This window comes from Pelodiscus sinensis, chromosome 6 (genome assembly GCF_052426305.1).
Source record: "Pelodiscus sinensis isolate ZL-2025 chromosome 6, ASM5242630v1, whole genome shotgun sequence".
Lineage (NCBI taxonomy): Eukaryota > Metazoa > Chordata > Testudines > Trionychidae > Pelodiscus > Pelodiscus sinensis.
Genome location: NC_143057.1, coordinates 30,903,397 through 30,916,451, shown reverse-complemented (window position 1 = coordinate 30,916,451; position 13,055 = coordinate 30,903,397). Strand labels below are relative to the sequence as shown.

At 51.5% G+C, this 13,055-nt stretch overlaps 1 long non-coding RNA gene across 1 annotated transcript in view; it reads left to right on the top strand.

Annotated features, from left to right (window-relative positions):
- Positions 1 to 12,214: 12,214 nt before the first annotated feature.
- The window catches only part of LOC112544768 (uncharacterized), a 26,021-nt gene continuing 25,180 nt past the window's right edge, over positions 12,215 to 13,055 (top strand). Inside the window, exon 1 of the long non-coding RNA XR_003088094.3 lies at positions 12,215 to 12,428. This is a non-coding gene — a long non-coding RNA (uncharacterized LOC112544768). The remainder of the gene's footprint in view (positions 12,429 to 13,055) is intronic.

Genomic DNA, 13,055 nt, shown 5'->3' with positions numbered 1-13,055 from the left:
GCCACACATGCCCTCCCTATGCCCTCAAAGGTCACCTTTACCTGATTTCCCATGAGATTATTCCCAAGCAAGTACCCCTATTGGAAGCCCTCTCCATTTCCATTCTGCCTGCGCCTTTGCTGTATGGCTGTTGGCTTCAAGGAGGCAGCACATCTCAAACATTACCTCTTAATCCCATCGCCAACTGGGGAACCTCCTGGAACAAAGCACACACATTACCTCACAATTCAAAATAAAAGGGCAGCACAGTTCCTGCAACCACCGCCAGTGCACAACAAACCACCACCACCAGACAGAAAATCACTTGCATACTTACCCCAGCCAGCTCGCCACACATGCCCTCCCTATGCCCTCAAAGGTCACCTTTACCTGATTTCCCATGAGATTATTCCCAAGCAAGTACCCCTATTGGAAGCCCTCTCCATTTCCATTCTGCCTGCGCCTTTGCTGTATGGCTGTTGGCTTCAAGGAGGCAGCACATCTCAAACATTACCTCTTAATCCCATCGCCAACTGGGGAACCTCCTGGAACAAAGCACACACATTACCTCACAATTCAAAATAAAAGGGCAGCACAGTTCCTGCAACCACCGCCAGTGCACAACAAACCACCACCACCAGACAGAAAAGCACTTGCATACTTACCCCAGCCAGCTCACCATACACGTCCTCCTATGCCCGCAAAGGCCAAAAATACCCGCTCTCCAATGAGATCATTTCCAAGAAATGGCCCTGTTCGCTGAACCCTCAGTTTTCCTCTGCCTGTGTCTTTGCTGTGTGGCTGACAGCTTTAAGGAGGACCACCATCTCAAAGCCTTACCTCTAATCCCACTGCCAATTGAAGAACCTCCTGTAACGAAGCACACACATTACACACAATTCCAACTGCTCAAGGCAGGGCCAGACATACCCAGCAACTAGCACCAGTGAAGGAAAATCTACAGACACACAGACTCTCTCATACTTACCTGAGCCTGCTCATCACATACACCACCATACCCCGCAAAGGTCACACTTACCCGGTATCCCATCAGACCATTGCCAGGCAAGTGCTCCTGTTGGCTGCGCCCTCCGTTTCCCCCGTGCCTGCCTTTCCTTTGTGGTTGGCAACTTTAAGAAGGAGGCCCATTTCAAAGCCTTGCCTTTAATCCCATCACCAATTGAAGAACCTCCTATAACAGAACACACCCATTATAAATAATTCAAGCTGCTCAATACATGGCAGCAGAGTTCCTGCAACCACCACCAGTGCACAAAAAAGAAAGAATCACCAGACAAGAGCTCTTGCATACTTACTCCTGCCAGCTCACCACACATCCTCGTATGCCCTCTAAAACCACACTTACCCGATTTCCAATGAAACCATTCCCAGGCAAGTGCCCATGCTGCCTGCTCTCGCCTTTCCCTTCTGCCTGCACCTTTGCTGTATAGCTGGTGGCTTCAAGGAGGAGGCCCCGATCAAACCATTGCCTCGAATACAATTGCCAATTGACAAACCTCCTGTAACAAAGCACTCAGGTTACACACAATTCCAACTGCGCATCAAGTGACAAAACAGTCCCTTCAACTGCCAGCAGTGTGGGAAAAATCACCAGACAAAAATACTCCTGCATACTTACCCCAGCCAGCTCACCACTCACACCCACAAAGGTCACACTTACCTAAATTCCTATCGGGAGGCTGCCCAGCTCACAGCCTTGCCTCCAATCCTATTGCTGCTTGTAGACTCACCTGTAACAAAGCCCTCCATTACACACAATTGAAACTCCTCAACAGCCAGCCAAGCAGTCCCTGGAACCAGCACCAGTGAAGGAAAATTATCAGAGACACACACAGAGACTATTGGATACTTAACCCAGACAGCTCACCACACATGGTCCCTCCCCCACAGAAAGGCCACTTACCCAATTTCGCATCAGATCTTTGGCAAGCACCCCGCTTGGCTGCTTCCTCAGTTTTCCCTCTGCCTGCCTTTGGTGGAAGGCTGGTGGCTCTAAGGAGGAGACCCAGCTCAAAGCTTTGCCTCCAATTTTATCTTCCTTTGTAGACCCACCTGTAACAAAGCAGACCCCTTACACATAATTCAAACTGCTCAACACAGGCCCAGACATTTCCCAGCAACCAGCACTAGTGAAAGAAAGTCACCGGACACACAGACTCCCGCGTACTTAGCCCAGCCAGCTCACCACACGGGCTGCCCAGACTCCGCTTACTCACGCCCGCAGCAAACCTCTTCCAGGCGAGCTCCCGTGCAGCTGCTGCTGCCCTGGCCCTGCCCAGCCCAGCCGCGGGAGCAGAAGGCGGCGCCGTCGCGGCCTGGCGGGAAAGCAGAGGAACTTTCGACGCGCGCCGGGAAACACGCGGGGCTGGAACAAAGCGGCTCCAGGAGGCAGCCCCGCCCACCGGGTGGCCGAGCGCGGGGAGCCGAGCGGCGGTTACCTGGCTTGGAACGGTCAAGTCGTGTCCGCGGGGGAAAGGAAGCCGTTCCCCTGCCGGCGAGACGTGCAGCAAGACGGCGTGCGGGTCCGAGAATGAAGGGCGTGTGCCCCGTGACGGCGTTTTTATGCGCCCGGCGCTGGGCGATACCATCTCCCGGCGAGGTGTGGGGGGGGGGGGGGGGGGAAGAGAGCAGGTGTTGCTCTATGACGTTTTAGTTTCGCCCACTTTTGGCGGGAAAATTGGCGCCTGCGCAGTAAGGGAACGCCGATATGAGTACCGCGGGCTGGGCCGTGGCGCGGGGCCGAGACCAAGGCGGTGAGAGAGCGGCACGCGCACCAGTAGCTGAGGGGCTCGCGCTGCGGCCAGCGGAGCGGCCTCCCCGCGCGGCGGCTCGGCTCAGTCAGTCCCCCGCGCTCCTCCGCCCCGCTAACGCCTCCCCAGGGCTGGTGCCCCCCCCCCCTTCTTGCGTTCAAATAGTAGCCCCGCCCCGCCCCGCCCTCTCCGCTGCCCGGGCGGGGTTCCCCAGCTGGCCCGGTTCGCTGCCTGCTCTGCCTGTCTCGCGCGGAGGCGGCGCTCCCTGACGGTGGCCTCGGGCTCCCGTTCATCGCTGTGTGTGAGTGTCTGCCCGCGCGCGTGCTCGCCCGGCCTTTGAAAATGCCGCTGAAAATGCTCAGCAACTAGCAGAGCCGCTTTCGCTTTGCCCTGCGGTAGCGATGCAGGCAAAGGTCCGCTCGCCTGAGTGAAAGCCTTTGAAATCAGCGCGGTGCCGCTGGCCACTTAGCTCAGTGGGCTAGCGTGGGGTGCTAATTTTGTCGAGGTCACAGGTTCGATTCCCCATGCGGGTGTTGGCTTCTTTTGCTCGCCGGACAGTAGGCCTGCAAGGGGAGGAGGGATTTCCCTTTTCATTCCTCTGTGGGGACAGGCGCAAAGCCCAGGGAACCAGAAGCACCAGCCATAAAGTCTCCAGTCACCTCAATGCTATGATGCCTGCCTGCTCTGTCCCTTTCCCTGTTAATATAGTGGTGGGTATCCTTGTCTGTCACCTCAGAGACTGGGCTTCAGCTCCCTGAAAGCGCTGCTACTGCTACCTTTTTGCTGTTCTCCATTCTGTACGCTAATGGAGATGTCTCTCGGTCCTCTCTTCAATGCAGATGAGGATGGGGGTGTTTCCTTAATTCTATCACCCATATCTGGAGGGATTTTTGGTGAGAGCTCCCCTGATTTTCATTGCTTTGTCCCTGGTTCAAGCAGAGACCATGTGCCACCCTCCAGGGGAACCCCCCCCCCCCACACACAGCTGTGGCCCCCTCTTCAGAAGCAAGAAAAAAGAGAGAGAGTGGATGCTCATTTCACTTCACTCATGCTGCACAAGTGGGAGGAGGCCAAGGTTCAGGGCTTTCCACCAGAGCCCAGTTAACTCTTCTTGGAGCCTGGGGTTTACAGATTTTGTAGGAAGGTTTGGAATGAGCAAGCGGGCTAAAGGTGCATGTTCTGGGCAGGAGGAGGGGGTAGGAGATGGGGGTAATTACCTAGCACAGAGTGGGGAGGGGAGGGTGCAGGTGGCTCCACAAAGCCATCCTTTTGCAGGCAACTGCTCTCCACCCCATGCTCCCACTGGCTGCAATTCCCAGCCACTGGAAGCGACTGGGGTGTAGTCTAAAAATGAATAGAGCATAGAGTTAGAGCTTCCCTGCGCTGCTGTTCAGAGAGCCACACCTTCTGCCTGCCAGGCAGCACCCACGGGTCAGATGGAAGCCGTGGCTAACATGGATCCAGCCCTTGAGGCTTAGAGGTGCTCTCCTCCTGACACAGCACAGCAAACTAGTGCCACAATGGGGGGGGGGGGGGGGGAGAGAGAGCAGCACGCCTTGCCACTCCACCACCCAATGGCTGGAACATAGGCACTAGTTCACCCCCGTGAAGGAGGGAGCCTCAAACATCACAGCCTGCAGGCCCTCATACTATAGTTAGACAGCTTCAGTATTTTGGATATCAAGAGATGACTTTGTACTAGAATTGTTGTGATCATTACTTTTTGGGGTGCATGTAGCTGAGGGTCCAGTATCATCTGCAGCAGTGATTTCACACCTGGCAATGCTTCCCTGCTTTATGAATCCCAAAAAAGTGGTTCTTACCTTGGACTTTCTAGTCTCCATTCTATATATTAATGGAGCGATTCACAGGAGGCTAGGGGAACTTTCAGAGAGGTCTAGACATATCCTTCCCTGACTTTTCATTATTTTTTGTCTTGTGATCAGCTTTGGTTCAGGAACAGAATGGGGATAAAAACATAGAATAAAAAACTCCAACTTACAAAATTAAAGCACAAAAACATAGCAATTGATATGATAGAATCAAATGGAATTGCTAAAACTAGTAACTACTATGAACTTAAATGTTTTTGAGCATTAGGTATTAAAATAAAAACAAATAGTGCCATGACATGCATTTCACAATGATAAGCTATAAAAGGAGAGGTGTCTGTCATGCTGTCTGTCACACAGAACATTTGAGAATACACTGGATGACTCAAGAAGTTTCTATAAAATGCCAGAATGAGTGAGAAAACCACTGGGCTGAAACCCTTTTGCCACCATGAGGCTCAGTCCCATTCCCAGGTGGCCCAATCCCACAGGGCTCAGCCCCATTCCCAAACACCTCCCTCTTCAGGGCTCAACCCCACAGTGGCAAATGGGCCTCAGCCCAATGGCGGAGGCCACCCAAGTATGAGGATGAGCCCCACCATGGGAGAGGTGGGGACCTGGGAAAGGTGCTAAGCCCGTGGTCACCAACGAGTAGATCGTGACCTACCAGTAGATCTCAGGGGCTCTAAGAGTAGCTCTTGAGCCCTCTCTGAACTGCGTGCCTGCGCACTACATTTACATTAGATTTCCTCATTTGAGGAGCAGCTACTCACCGAGCAACAACACAGGTGAGTAGCTGCGAGGAATGGTGGGAGCTGGGAGGTCGGGAGGGCTGAAACACCCCAGCCAGCTGACTGGCTTTCAGCTGAAAGAGACTGTGGCTTCCAGCTGATCGGCGTCTTCTCCTCTGTGCCTGCCCACGTGGAGCTTGGTGCACGCTGGCTGAGCACCATGGCCAGCTGGCCGGGCAGCCGCTTCTCTTCGCTCTAGCCCAGCTGCCCTGCAGTCAGTCCAGAGGGAGCGCGGGTCGGAGGCTTCCCTCCATGGCTGGTGTAGGGAACTCCCTGCCCCCAACCTCGTTCCCTCTCCTCTGCCCTAAACTTGTCCCCCACCCTCCTGGCCCCCTGTTCCCTCTCCCTTGCCCCCCCACCCCGCTGCAGAAACCTGTCCCCCCTCTGCAGAAACTTGTCCCCCTGCACCTTGCCCCCCCTGCAGAAACCAGTTCCTTCTGGCACCCTGTCTCCTACTACAGAAAACTGTCCCCTTGCTCCCCTCTGCAGAAACTTGTCCCTCCCAGCACCCTGTCCCCTGCTGCAGAACCCACTAGCACCCCTTCCCAGTACTGTGTCCCCTGCTCCCAAATGACTTTTCTATGGGTCAGTGACCTCTGACTCAAGGCAGGTTTCCTGCCATTCTCATAAATAAAGACAATGCAGAAACTTTTTGTGTTTAACAGTATTTTATTTAAAAATGAAGCCTGGCCAACAAACCCCCAATTGGGGCCAAGCCCGCATCTGGCCACAACCACTCCTGCATTCCCCCTTCCCCAAACCCTAAATCTGAGCCTATTAAACACCGGAACCTCCTGCCCTTAGCCCCTCACATACCCCAACCCAAATTCCTGCACCCTCACATCGGCAAGCCTGTGGCTTGCTTAGTATCCCAACACTGCCCAGCCTGGAGTCCCCTCCCCGAGCCAGTGTCCCCTTCTCCACCTCCTCCTGCATCCAGATTTCCTCCCAGAGCTTGCACCTCTCACCCCTTCCCACACCCAAATCCCTCATTCCCACCCCCATCCTGTCTCAACACAGCAAGGGTCCAGCTAGACTGCAGGAGTTTTTCAGGATTCTGGAGATATCCCAGAAAAACTCTTCTGCATCCAGGGATGCGTTTGTTCTTCCGCTTTTTTAGTGGAAGAGCAAACAGGCTCTTTTGGTCACCCCTATATTCCTCTTTCCACAAGGAATAAGGTGGCTTCCAAAAGAAGGGTTTTTTTTTTTCTGATTTTTGGTTCAGTCTAGACAGGCCAAATGTTGGAAAAACCTCTCCCTACAGAAGAATTAAAAAAAAAAAAAAAAGCAGCAGTATAAGGATTGGGGATAGCAAGTGATGGAGAGGAGGAGAATAGAGAGGGCGGGCCTTCAAGGAAGGGGCGGGGCGGTAGATTTTGGCTTGGTTTGTCATTTAAAAAGTGATCTTGGGTGTAAAAAGGTTGGAGACCACTGTGCTAAGCCTAAAGGGGGCAAAAGGGCTTCAGCTGTACAGCAGGGGCCACCCAAGAACAGGGCCGAGCCCTGTGGTGGGGCTCACCCAGGAACTGCCCCACATTGGCAGAAGGGCTTCGGATCCTTGGTTGGTGCCACATGAAAACGGGGCTGAGTCCCATGGTGAGAGGTCACTGGTGGTCAGGGCTTCAGCAACATTTTCTGGAAAGGCTGGCAGACTTTCCCCTCTTCCTCCTCTTTAGTGTGCACAGGGAGGGAAGACACATACCAGGCCAACCTGAGTGTACGTCTACCATCACAACAGGATGGGTAATGCTAGTACAGATACATAACGAAGTATTCAGAGTATATAGTCTGATATATTTCTCATGCTGGACAACAGAATAACTTCATCACATCATCAGCATCCACATGCTGCTGCCGCTGTGGCCAGCCTCAGCGCTGTCCCCTCTGGCACAGGCTGCTCCAGCGTCACATCCTGGGGTGGCTGCATCAGCAGGGAAGAGCTTCTTGGGGTGGGTCCCCTACACCATCCAAGACCCCAATGCATAACCGCTTATTCGTTGCTGTGTGTGATGTTGGCATGCCGCAGGGGACTGTCTGCTGGCAGCATGATGATGTAGTCTCTCTTCACACAGAGCCTTTCAGGGACTCTAATCGTTTTCACTTCCTGACTTGGAAATCTCCCCATGTCCGCTACATCTTTATGGAGTAGGGTGTCTATTCTTCACCCTCCCCCCCTCACTGGATTTTCCCTTCTAGCTCCCGCTCTGCCACACCAGAAAGTTAATTGACACCCCTTCCTTCCAGGCTGGTAAATTTCTGCCTTCTGCTTGCATCCTGCCCCTCCCCCTGCCACGATTTGCCCCCTGAACTCCTTTTTAATGACTGTAAAGAGCTGGGAGCAGTGTCTGAAGCCACATAAGGGCAGAGCAAGGGCAGCAGCTCTTACGGAGCATGCTCAGTTCCAGTGCTCCTGCGCAGTAAGCCCTAGGTATGAAATTCTGAAAGGCCATTGTTTCCAATGCTACAGTGGTGCTAATCGAGACTCTCAAAAATTCTCTCTCCTGCCAGTGCAAAAAGGGTGGGCCTTCAGCATCGGGCTTTTTTTCCCACTATCAATCGAGAACTAGGAAAGAAAATAATCTACGTCATTTCAAATGTAGTAAAGCATTTAATACACACTCAGGCCCACAATCCTATCCACTATTAGGATAGTCTTCAAGGTTCCCACTAATCTTTCCCTTCCATGGGTGGATTTTTTCCAACCATGTGTGGAATTAATTTTTTTGGTGCACTATGGCATGCATGAATGTGCATCACCAGTAGAAACAATCTAGCTGTGGGCACTCTGCTACTCAGCTGGGTGGAATCTGACTCTCTCCTGAGGGGTCACACAAGCATCCAGCTTACAGGGAACACTGGGGCTGTGTCTAGACTGGCCAGTTTTTCCAGAAAATCAGCCACTTTTCCGGAAAAACTTGCCAGCTGTCTACACTGGCCGCTTGAATTTCCGCAAAAGCAGTGATGATCTCATGTAAGATTGTTAGTGTTCTTGCGGAAATACTATGCTGCTCCTGTTTGGGCAAAAGTCCTTTTGCGCAAAAGGGCCAGTGTAGACAGCTCAGATTTGTTTTCCGCAAAAAAGCCCCGATCGCGAAAATGGCGATCGGGGTTTTTTTGCGGAAAAGCGTGTCTAGATTGGCACGTTAAAGACTAACAAGATGGTTTATTAGATGATGAGCTTTCGTGGGCCAGACCCACTTCCTCAGATCAAATAGTGGAAGAAAGTAGTCACAACCATATATACCAAAGGATACAATTAAAAAAAATGAACAAATATGAAAAGGACAAATCACATTGCAGAACAGAAGGGGGATGCGGGGGGGGGGGGGGGGGTGGGAAGGGGGAGGAAGGAAGGTAAGTGTCTGTGAATTGCTGATATTAAAGGTAGGGAGAGTGGGATGTTTGTGAGTTAATGGTATTACAGGTGTAACTCACAAACATCCCACTCTCCCTACCTTTAATATCAGCAATTCACAGACACTTACCTTCCTTCCTCCCCCTTCCCACCCCCCCCCCCCGCATCCCCCTTCTGTTCTGCAATGTGATTTGTCCTTTTCATATTTGTTCATTTTTTTAAATTGTATCCTTTGGTATATATGGTTGTGACTACTTTCTTCCACTATTTGATCTGAGGAAGTGGGTCTGGCCCACGAAAGCTCATCATCTAATAAACCATCTTGTTAGTCTTTAAAGTGCTACATTGTCCTGCATTTTGCTTCAACTACCCCAGACTAACACGGCAACATTTCTATCACTATTCTAGATTGGCACGGACACTTTTCCGCAAAAAGTGCTTTTGCAGAAAAGCGTCTGTGCCAATCTAGATGCTCTGTTCCAAAAATGCTTTTAGCGGAAAACTTTTCCTTTAAAAACATTTCCGGAAAATCATGCCAGTCTAGACGTAGCCTGGTGGTATCCCCAAAGGGATTTACAAGGAACCTACCTTGCAGCAAAAAGCAAACCTGTGGCAGCCAGTCTCAGAGCCTGGGTCAGTTTGACTTGGTCTAGCAGTTTAGACAGTAGAATTTGGGCTGAACTAGAGTCTCTCTCACTCTGTATCCCACTGAATTGTAAGTATTTATCCACCCTGGGACAGTCATTGGGCTACAGAGTGAGGATGACTCTGTAGTCCAATAGTTAGGACAGGTGGTGAGAGATTCCAAGGCCAGGCCTGGCCCCCTGCTCCAATCACTGTTTCATTATTGATCTGCCACAGGGCTGTCAATTAATGTGTGTTAACACCTGTGTTTAATGCAGAGCACAATTCACACTTAATTTTTTGTAACTTATTAATCGCAGGAGTTTCCACGGTGCTACCCCTTTCAAACGCTGCCAGGGTGTTTCAAAGGGGCAGTGCAGTAGAAGCCTGGAATCAGCTGGAGTCCCCAGCTGACCGCAGGCAGTGCTGTTCCTTTGTAATGCTGCCACTGCATTTCTAAGGGACAGCACCTAGGGTCAGTTGTGCAATTCTGCCCCTTTGAAGAGCCGCCCTGGCATTTCAAAGGGGCAGCACAACACAGCCAAGGATCAGCTGGGGACTCCAGCTGATCCCAGGTTCCCACAGTACTGCTGCTTTGAAACGTCGAGGTGGTGATGTTTCCTAGAGGCAGTGCTGCATGGAGCCAGGGTCAGCTGAGGATTCCAGCTGATCCTGGGCTCCCATAGCACCAGTGCTGCCCCTTTGAAACTTGGGGGCCCCCTTTGAAAGGGGCAGTGCTGCACCCAGCCAGAGTCAGCTGAGGAATCCAGCTGATCCCAGGCTCCCACAGCGTTGCCCCTTTGAAATGCTGCCCCAGCCCTAACCCACAGTGGAACAGTTTCAATAGGAGATGGTGAAGAAGCCCCACATCAGGATATAAAATGACAGGAGTTGGAGCCGTGGTGAGCAGTCTGCAGCCGATGTGCCATAGAACCATCCATTTCTATGTGTGGACCACGAGATTTTTGGTTTACCATTGCCCCTGCACAGGGTTGCCAAATTCCCCTGGTTTCTGTCCACATCGTTTTTTCCCTACCCATATTACAGGCAGTCCCCGAGTTACGCGGATCCGACTTAAGTCGGATCCGCAGTTACGAACGGGGATTTTCTCGCCCCGGAGGACTGGAGTGGCGGGACGCCTGGTCCCGCCGCCCGCCTCCTCCAGGGCGAGAAAAGCTGCTCCCCGTCTCCCTAGTCTGCTGGGGGAGCCAGCAGACCAGGGAGATGCCGAGCAAAGCGGCGGAGGACCCGGGGCCGGACCCACGGTGCTTCCAGCTGATCTGGAAGCGCCACGGGTCTGGCCCCGGTCCTCCGTGGCTTTGCTCAGCGTCTCCCTGGTCTACTGGGGGGGGGGGGGGAGGATGCAGCTAGTGCCCGCCCCCCCCCCCCCAGCAGACCAGGGAGACGTGAAGCAAAGCCCGGGGCCTGTGGTAGAGCAGGTGGGGCGCTGCTGGTTGGTCCCGCAGCACCGCTCTTTGGAGCTACTGGACCAACCCGGCAGCACCCCAGCTGCTCTGCCCCAGGAGTCCTGATTCAGCCGCTGCTAATCAGTTTCAGCAGTGGCTGAATCAGGACGCCTGGGGCAGAGCAGCTGGGGTGCTGCTGGGTTGGTCCAGTAGCGCCGAGGAGCGGCCGCGCTACTGGACCAATCCAGCAACACCCGAGCTGCTCTGCCCCAGGCATCCCCAAGTTAGCCGCTGCTGAAACTGACCAGCGGCTGACTACAGGAAGCCCAAGGCAGAGTTGCTCTGCCCCGGGCTTCCTGGAATCAGCTGCTGATCAGTTTCAGCAGCTGCTGATCAGTTTCAGCAGCTGCTGATCAGTTTCAGCAGCTGCTGACTTGGGGATGCCTGGGGTTCTTAAGTTGAATCTGTATGTAAGTCAGAACTGGTGTCCAGATTCAGCCGCTGTTGAAACTGATCAGTTTCAGCAGTGGCTGAATCTGGATGCCAGTTCCGACTTACATACAGATTCAACTTAAGAACAAACCTACAGTCCCTATCTTGTACGTAACCCGGGGACTGCCTGTACTAAAATGACACACACAAAAGCAAGGACACCTTAAGTGAGGTGAGTGCTGATTGCACCTAACATTGAGTGAGAGCGCCATGCGCTCCTTCTTCCAATCAAAGTTCTGTTATAGGTTCAAGTGGCACATCCTGCACATTCTAGGTACGCAAGCACAGTTAGCAAAACAACCCAATCCTCTGAGACCATCTCAGTTATGACAATCTTGAGGTCCATTTAGTAGGGATGCTCTTGCGGTCTATTCACTAGATTGCCCTGTTGCTGGGTTAAAGCACTTTATTGAGGTGTGTGGCAGACCTCTTTTCAAATCCTTTCTCCTGTTCTGTCAGAAAGAAAGGGATTTGATGCTGGGTCTTTCATACCCGAGGCGAGTGCTTAACCACTTGAGTAAAAATTAGACAAAGTTAAAAGTGCCACTTTCTCTTCCTTGTCTGGATTTTGAATGGGATTCAAACCAGTAGGTATGCTGGGAAACTGCCTACCTGACAAAGACCTACACATGACTTATGTTACAGAATGCCTGTCTTCTCCCAGATTGTGAATTGTTCTGGGGCTTAGGTGAGAGATTAGGAGACTGTTATCTACAGGAGAGTAGCAATGCTCACCCACCAGTGTCTAAAACATAGCTACCTTGTAAATTTAGGTGCCTACAGGTTTAGGTAGCAGCCAAGTGGGACTTTCATGGATTGTAATGGTGTTGTGTATGGGGAGTCTGAAGGGCTGCAGACAGTCTCCATGGGCCCCTGGGCAAGGTGGGGGACAGATCCTGTGCTCCTGAAAGGGTCTCAGATGGAAGGGTGGGGCTGGGGCAAAGAACCTTCTGCACCACCTGAAGCACAGTACCTCCCCAGACTTCAGAGCCGCACAGTGTGCTGCGTTCCAACTGCAATTTAAAGGGCCCAAGGTTCTAACTGACACAGCTGTTGCAGTAGTTGGAGGCCCCAGGCCCATTTGAATCACTGCCCCTCCTCCAGCAATTGCCTCCTTTGTGTCCCCCCATCAGTGGGCCTGGGAGTTAGGCACCTAAATTGCTTCATGGATCAGAAATGTGAGTATGCTTGTGAACACAAGCCATGTCAATGAGCCTACTTTAAATGCAGGTTATGTTGTGTATTTTAACACTTTACCTAAAATTCAGCACTGGGCCTAAAATCATATTCAAATTAACTTTGAAAAACATTATTAGTAACTATTTTATTATTCAGGTAATTTTGAAGCAGTCATATCCAGCTTATTTTAATGATTTAGTTAGGGCAGTTTAGTGAGATGATGTATCAAATTATGTACTAAAATCAAAATAATTCAGTCATTTTTTCCCCTGGTGTTTCTCTTTTGTCTTCATTGTTTCCAAAGAACTCATCACTGTAGCCAGAGCGATGACCAGGAGATGTCACTATTTTGCTATAAGAGTGAAGTTTTCATTTATCACTTTTCACTCTTAACAAGGGAAAAAAGTGTGAGAACATTTTTGCTATAAAAGTTAAGTGCAGGGATTGCATAATAGGACAAAAATTATTTATGATTTTATCATTATTGAAGGTAAACAGCACACTTTAAAAAGTAAATGAACAGTAACATCCTAAAGCAGAAACATGGTATGTATGCAGACTTGAAAAGAAGAAATAAAGTCCAAATTCAAGTTCTACATGTTATCAGCACAGCATTGGATACACAG